The 7,879-nt window shown below is 40.2% G+C and overlaps 1 protein-coding gene across 1 annotated transcript in view; it reads right to left on the reverse strand.

The window, feature by feature from the left end:
• INO80D (INO80 complex subunit D) overlaps positions 1-6,651 on the reverse strand; it is a 54,088-nt gene extending 47,437 nt beyond the window's left edge. The window contains exon 1 of the mRNA XM_081314114.1: positions 5,868-6,651. The gene's annotated coding sequence lies outside the window, so the exon portion shown is untranslated. The remainder of the gene's footprint in view (positions 1-5,867) is intronic.
• Positions 6,652-7,879: the final 1,228 nt, after the last annotated feature.

Genomic DNA, 7,879 nt, shown 5'->3' on the forward strand with positions numbered 1-7,879 from the left:
TTTTTAACTTTCTGTTTCTGCATTAACTATTTCAAGCTGCTCAGAATCTTCAGAAATGGAATGACACATAAACAAGCTTTAGTCTGCAGAGACTTCTGAGAAATTCAGAGTCAGTCTGAGCCCAAGTACTGTAACTCCAAAAATAGGCTGAGAAGGATCAATACCTACATACAGAAGAAGATTCAGAAGAATAGACATTTACCCTCTCATTCTTTAGCAGAGGAAAACTTCAGTGGTTATACATTTTTGTCCCTTGTTAAGCGGGGAGCATAAAATTTCCAAACAAAGAGTTGTAAGAAAAAAATGGAGAATTTACATAATTTGGTACATGCATAGATATTTGAGTGATATTCTACCATAAGTTTAATAAGTGGCCTGTAAGTGTAAACACTGAGCTTTGATTTATTTTGGTGAAGCTGCCACGGCATTTGAAGCACCACAAAACTCCAGAAGAAAAAAAAATCTAAGACCAGAGCCATGTAAAGCTGAGAGCTTGATAGGATCTCAGGACATTGCTTTGAATTACCCCATTCTGCCTCTGAATCTGGGATATTGTTGAATCTACTACTTGCCACCTTCACAAATATCAATCTTTCTAAGGCATTTATTTGAATATAACACAACACTAGTACAACTGTCAGGGTGACAGGTCACATGTAATTAATTGGGTTGCTTATAAGCTAACAAATTGAGGTGTAGTAAAATCCAGTCCAGTTTTCCCACTGGAAAGACAATGCTTCTGGCAGTACTGTAGAAAAAAGGAAGGGGTAATTCTCCGTAACCATGCACCTACATTCCCCAATTCAGTTCTGAATAGCTAGGGATCATTCCAAAGTTTTGGGTTTTTGTTTTCTTTTAGGAAATGTGGAGAATACATGAACTAAGAAAACGTTCTAGCTTTTTTCTTTATGTAATATTAGATTTTATCATATGACAACAAAACAGGTTCGCATCCCACCACTCAAGGTTGACTCAGCCTTCCATCCTTCCGAGGTAGGTAAAATGAGGACCCAGATTGTTGGGGGCAATTAAGCTGACTTTGTAATAATGCCGCTTGGGGGGGGGGGTGAAAGCCCTAATAAGCAGGCATATACATAGAATGAAGGCTACTGCTAAGCTTGTAAGCCGCCCTGAGTCTTCGGAGAAGGGCGGGATATAAATGGAAAAAAGAAAAAAAAATGCTACAATATGTTTCTGGCAGCTTGATTCTAACTATATTTATTAAGAAGCAAGTTTCAATTAAATCAATAATCCTCACTGTCCAATAAATATTCATAGGATGGCAACCAGACATTTTACATCAATAAAGTTACAGTACTAAGTGTCTTATTATACATCACATCACAAAAATTAATATTAAAATCACACAGTATCGATGATACTATAAATTTAATGAAGATTTTATCGTACCACCATATACTTCTACATAGCAGTTATACTGTTAATCTCCCATATAAAAGCGTTCTTTGTATAATCTATAACACGGGTGTCAAAGTCGTCGTGTCACGTGATGTGTCACGACATATCGCAACTTTTTTCGCATTGCCAGAGCTGGAGTGGGTGCGGCCTCTGCATGATGCTATCAGCTTGATCTAAAACAAGAGATCATGCAAATGAATCAGACATTGCTTTTCCTTAGTTTTTGGGCTCACAGGAGGAGGGCTTCAAAAACATCTACTGAAGACTAAAGACAATACCATCATTAAAACTCTCTTCTGCGTAGACATTAGATCAGTTATAAATTGATTTTATATGCACATTCACAACTCAACCCCATGTAAGTTTTACTCAGAAGGATACTTCTAAAATAGTCCTATTAATGAAAAAAGCACTTAGTCTTAAAATTCTCGTATTTCAATTTTAATGCATAGATTTCTATGCTTTAGGAGAATAATTGTCTACCAATTCAGAATACCCTCACCCTTCATCCACATATGTCAAGAAATAAATGCATTATTATTTCTGAGCCATGAAGTTCTTATTGTGAGTGGATTTGTGATAAAATTCTTCTCCTGATACAGGCAGATGTTGAAGGTAACAGGCTAAATAAAAGCACCTACATGGGAATATTAAATCATATTCACCTAAGCTCACAAAAATATAAAGTAACTATGAAAGCGTTCATAACTCATCTTAATTCTCTTGAAATCAGATGGACCTAGCAGAGCAATATTACAGAAAACTCAATTTAAGAAAAAAAATCTTGTCATTAGGCACCTAGGTTTTAGTTAATGAACTTTACTTAACAGTTTTGTACTAGGACAGAGTCCTGACAATGCTATTAGGATTATATTTAGCATTGTTACTTGGTTGCCTTGTTTCAAGGAACTGCTCAATTGCAATTACATGAGTTGCTAAATCTGGGTTACATTCTGAGCATTTTCAGTTTTGTGAACCCAAAAAATTCATCTAAATACAACTCTAAATACCTCTCCATGCAGATCACTTGTACATCTGCATGATTACATACCATTCTCACGACTGAGCATCAGGGCAAATTAATTCTTGGCTCTGATGCCAATCCTATCGTGCAACTGTGGTGCTGAAGCCAGGTAGGAGGGAAGACCTTTTGCTTCATCCCACTGAGCTATTCCCCTCTGCCATCTCCCTATGCCACCTTATGAGCCTCACACTAGAGCAGAATTGCTTTCATTCCAACTGACCTTTAGGTGGTCTGAGAAATTAGTTAAAATGCAGCAAAAACTGAAGATGGAGTTAAGGTGCTAGTTGAAGCCAATTTTGCATTCCCCTAATTGATCAGCTACATGCATACATACAGGTTCTACATTGAGGCAAGAAAAACTGAATGCACAGGTACAGTATAGGTGGTACCTTGCTCAATAGTAATAACTGTGAAGGATCTTGGAGTCCTAGTGGACAATCACTTCAATATGAGCCAGCAGTGTGCTGCAGTTGCCAAAAAAGCCAACACAGTGCTAGGTTGCATTAACAGAGGGATAGAATCAAGATCACATGAAATGTTAATACCACTTTACAATGCCTTGATAAGGCCACACTTGGAATACTGCATCCAGTTTTGGTTACCACAATGTAAAAAAGATGTTGAGACTCTAGAAAGAATACAGAGAAGAGCAACAAACATGATTAGGGGACTGGAGGCTAAAACATATAGGGAACGGTTGCTGGAATTGGGTATGTGTAGTTTAATGAAGAGAAGGGTGAAGGGGTGACATGATAGCAGTGTTCCAATATCTCAGGGGCTGCCACAAAGAAGAAGGGAGTGAAGCTATTCTCCAAAGAGCCCGAAGGCAGGACAAGAAGTAACGGATGGAAACTAAGTAGAGAAGCAACCTAGAACTAAGGAGAAATTTCCTGACAGTTAGAACAATTAATCAGTGGAAGAACCTGCCTCCAGAAGCGGTGAATGCTCCAACACTGGAAGATTTTAAGAAGAAAGTGGATAGCCATTTGTCTGAAATAGGGTTTCCTGCCTAAGCAGGGAGTTGGACTAGAAGACCTCCAAGGTGCCTTCCAACTCAGTGGTGGTTGTTGTTGATGATGATAATGATTCTGAGGGTCAGAGGAATAAACCAGTTGCTTTATTCAGTGCATTTTTTATTTGAAAAAAAATGTAAGTACATTTTAATATGCACTAGAAGGTAGAAATGGTGAAAACTGATAATACATACAATTGTTATTCTATAATAAAACTAAAATTGCAATATTTAAGCTTAAGTAATGGAACAGGGAGAAAAACTGTTAAGTCCTTGGACCATAAATCATTTCTGAAAAGAATATATCAATCATCATAAATGACCAAGAACTGTGACAAAATAAGACTTCTTGTCAGTTAAAAGTGTTGCTTTAAATATACTTAATTTTAGGAAAGTATAGATTAGATCTTGACTTCAGCTCACTTTTCTGTAGTTCAAGAGTTTTTAATAAAATCCTCCCGTGAAATAGGCACAAAAGATCTAAGCTACAATTTCAGTCTACCATTTTAAGGTGTGACAAAATTGTTGCTACTGTATTTAATAAAACAATATTTTAAATGTAAACATCCTACGCTGAGATACAACTCTGTACTTGTTTAATAAAAGAATATTTATATGAGTGCTTTGCAATTGAATTTAGATTTCTCCCACAAAAGAAATATCCTGCATTCATGCAAATTTGAATCATGCAAATCTGACCATAATAAATTAATGAACTTGTAAGCGCTTGCTTTTTTCAACAAACAGCAGATTAAAACTCAGCTCAATTTCAGAATTGATTCATATATGGTTTGAAAAGTTACAGTTGGAGAAACAGAAGGCCAAAGTTTCCTTGGATTGACAGAGCTGTATCAACAATTATTTCTATATCTTCACCAAGACCTCATCTAAATTAGTTTAGGTTAGACGGACTAATTTAAGAAACTTTTCCTAAAACTGGTCCAGAAACATGGTCATTATTTCTGTGTGGATAAAATTCTGCCTCAAGGACTGAATGTTGTCTAGGTTATCTCACTCAACTATCCAGATGCAATAGCGGGTTCATTTTTGAAACTAATCTGAATGATCTTCGGTTCCAACTTTCTCTTGAGGTCTTTTTTTTTTCTCCAAAATCACCGGCCAAACAACTAATTCAACAATTCCTTCCACGTGTCTCATGGATGAAATTTTGGACCCAGTGCTTTGGCATAACAGTTATTAGCCGACCCTCCCCGACCAGAGATAGATCATGAGCTGCCCTACAACTCATTCACAAAACCACCGTAGGTGCCTTCAATGAACACGGGACTCTGCGTTGACAGCACCTACGAACTCCCGAAACGAAACGATCCGAGTGATCCTGCCCAGAATCCCAGCCTAGGAAGCTGGGTGGGCAGCAGCCCTGTCCACCCCCTCCCCACCCAGGCTCCAATGCCCTAAAACAAACACTCCGAGAGGATTTCGGGAGGGACCTTGCAACAACCGTGTAGCAAAATTCCCTTCCTCCCCTTTCCCAGGACCTTTCATCGGCTCGCGGGTGCCAGGGGCATTTCGAAAAAGTTTCCACGAGCCTAAGTTGAATTGAGAATTAACCTTAAGACTTTCGAAAGAGAGGCGGCGGAGGAGTGGGCTATTAGGGCGTGGAGAAGGCGGAGAAGACCCCTCTCTGCCATTTAGCAAGGGACGCAGAGTATCCCTACACTCGTTTTAGAATGGGGTTGATTTTAATACTCGGGAGCAAAAGGGGAGGGGGATTTCGAAGAGTATCGATGGCTCCGACGCCTCAAATTAAACTTTAAAGGCCGGCGGCGGGGGCCCAAGGAGACGCGCTCCCCGAGCCATGCCGGGGCGCACCCACCCGCGGTAGAAGCGGGACGCGGCCAAAATAGTGTCCGGCCTGATATTTTATCCCAATAATATCGCCGGCGAAACCCCCTTCCTCGCCTTCCTCGCCCCGGGCTCGCCGCTGACACCCCCCCCCCGTCCACCCGCCCGTCCGTCAACGGCCGGCTCAGGGCCTTGGCCGGCACTCCCGGGCTTAAGCGCCACCCCCGAACCCCAAAGCAACGTGGAGTCGGGACGATTTCGACTGAACCCGCATTAATCTTGGCGATTTGGGCCCGCCGAGCGCCGGAGCGGGACCCTGCGGGGGCGGGGAACTCACAGGCCTGCCCTGGCTTGAGCAACCCCGCTCCCTCTAAGAAGGCCCGACCAGGAGCCTCTTCCCCACCATTACGAGCAAGAGGCCGCCTCGCCCCCCCTTTTCCTTCCGCGGCACCCCGCGGCTTCCCAAATCCCACCAGTCCCCCTCGAGGCCTAGAGCGCCCCTTCGAATCCCCGGCCTCGCGTAGCCCGCTCGCCCGCCCGCCCTGCGGACATAGCGCCGCCTGCTGCTCTACGTGAGCCCGGGGATGGAGGCCGGGCCTGGCTTACCTTTCCAGCTGCTTTTTTTTCTCTCCTCTCTCCTCTCCCCCCTTTCCCTCTGTTGGGCTGACAGACCAGAGTTTCCTCCCCAGCAGAGGGACCGGGGAATGGGCTCGGAGCTGCTTCAGTCCTGAGGAGCTGCTGCTGTTGCTGCCCCCCTGGCTCTGAGGAGAAAGATTCCTGCTTTTAGAAGAGACGAAAGCTTTGAACGGGAGCTCTTTATTATTTTAAAACTACAAAGTGCTCAGAGGGTAGGTGATTATTAAGGGGAATCCCTGAATATATTCTCCAGCAAAGAAGGCAGGGCTGTTGGGGCTGCTCAAGAAGAGAGCTGAGCAGCCTCCTACAGCACCACTACAGGCACTGAGAGGACATAACACCAGAGAGCGGCTTCTCTGCCCTCCAAAACAACAACTTTCCTACCATCTTGGAGGTAGTATAGAGAGAAAGAAGAAGGTGAAGGAAGAAGAAGAGGGAAAAGGGAGAAAAGTGCAGCACGTTTTTATAAAGTGTGATGTATCAAAAAATACTTTTTAAGAGAAATACAGGGCGGGGGGGGATATGATTTGTGGAGCAATTTTCACTGAAGCTCAAGTGCAACTTAGATGAAATAATTTCATTCTAAAATTTTCAAGAAGTTTTTATTATTCATGTATTTTAAAATAAAAACAGGACTATGTGATTTTTCTGGGATGGAAGTCGAGTGTGAGTAAAAACTATGAGATAATTTTGAAAATTTGAGATCTCTCATGGAATGATTCATTTATAACAAAGCTAAAATTGATATTGGATTATTTTGACAGAACTGGATCTTTTTTGCTCAAGGTAAGCTAAAGGAATCAAACTTTTGATGATGAAAATATAGTTTTTTAGGAAACCAAGGATCAAAATATTGAAATACTTGTAAATACAGTATACCATACCGGTATATGTTTTCCCTAGGCTACTGTGTTTCTAGTAGCATAAGGGGTAAATCAAACTGATTTTAAAAACTTTTAAGGATTGAGTTGGACATTTAATATATTTTAGACTGTTTATTGGAGTGTTAACCCTTGTGCAAAATTCTTTATTTGAACTGTGTTTTGACCGAAGTACAAAGTTGGATGTTTTTCAAAGTTGAGAAAGTTATTAAGTTTCTATTTTAGAGAGAAAAAAACTTGACCCGGTAGGAAGTTGACTCTAATATATGATGAGTTTGTAAAAGATACTGTCTAAATTGAACAAGGGAACAGAAAATTATAATCTTACATAGTATGAAATACCCAAAAAATGGCTCGTTAAATTTTATATTGATTGTATAGTTAAGTATTCTATTATCTTTGTAATGTTTAACTAAATGTATGTTTTAACTTATTTTAGATCAGTGCTGTAGAATGTCTGTTTCTTTGATCTGGGGCCCTACTATCATAATCTATTTATATTTAACTTACTTTCTGTTAATTTTTATGAACCATTGTGCATACACTATATACGTACTTTCAAATTATACATAGCAGAGTGAATCTAGTATTAAATATTTTTTCCCAACTGTTGGCAATATTATCTGCTAATCTTGGCAATACATTCAGTTCTGAATATTTAGCAGCAATTCTGCTGCCTTCCTTGATAGTGTGCTATCTTTGATCTTTAGAAGGGCCTACTTCATAAGTAAATGACTTATAATTAATTGCAGAATGGCCAGATTGAAGCTAAAATGGACCATTCTGGTTATCCTTGTATTATACATATTTGAAGCATTTTACACAAGGGAACCTAGAATCTGTAAATTTATAGATTTTTCAATTACAGTTTATTATATTCTACATTTAACTGAACCCTTCAATGCATTATTTACTCTCATCTAAAAATTGGTCAATCTTACCACTTTGGATAACCGGATGTTTTTCACCATTGTTAAGCTACTGTGGTTTAACAATGGACAAAGTAAAGGGCAGTAGCTGTACTGTATAAGTGCAGGTATTGTATAGCGGTAATACATACCCTGCAGGTATTGTATAGCGGTAATACATACCCTGCCATCT

Source organism: Vipera berus, assembly GCF_964194415.1.
Source record: "Vipera berus genome assembly, chromosome: 1".
NCBI lineage: Eukaryota > Metazoa > Chordata > Lepidosauria > Squamata > Viperidae > Vipera > Vipera berus.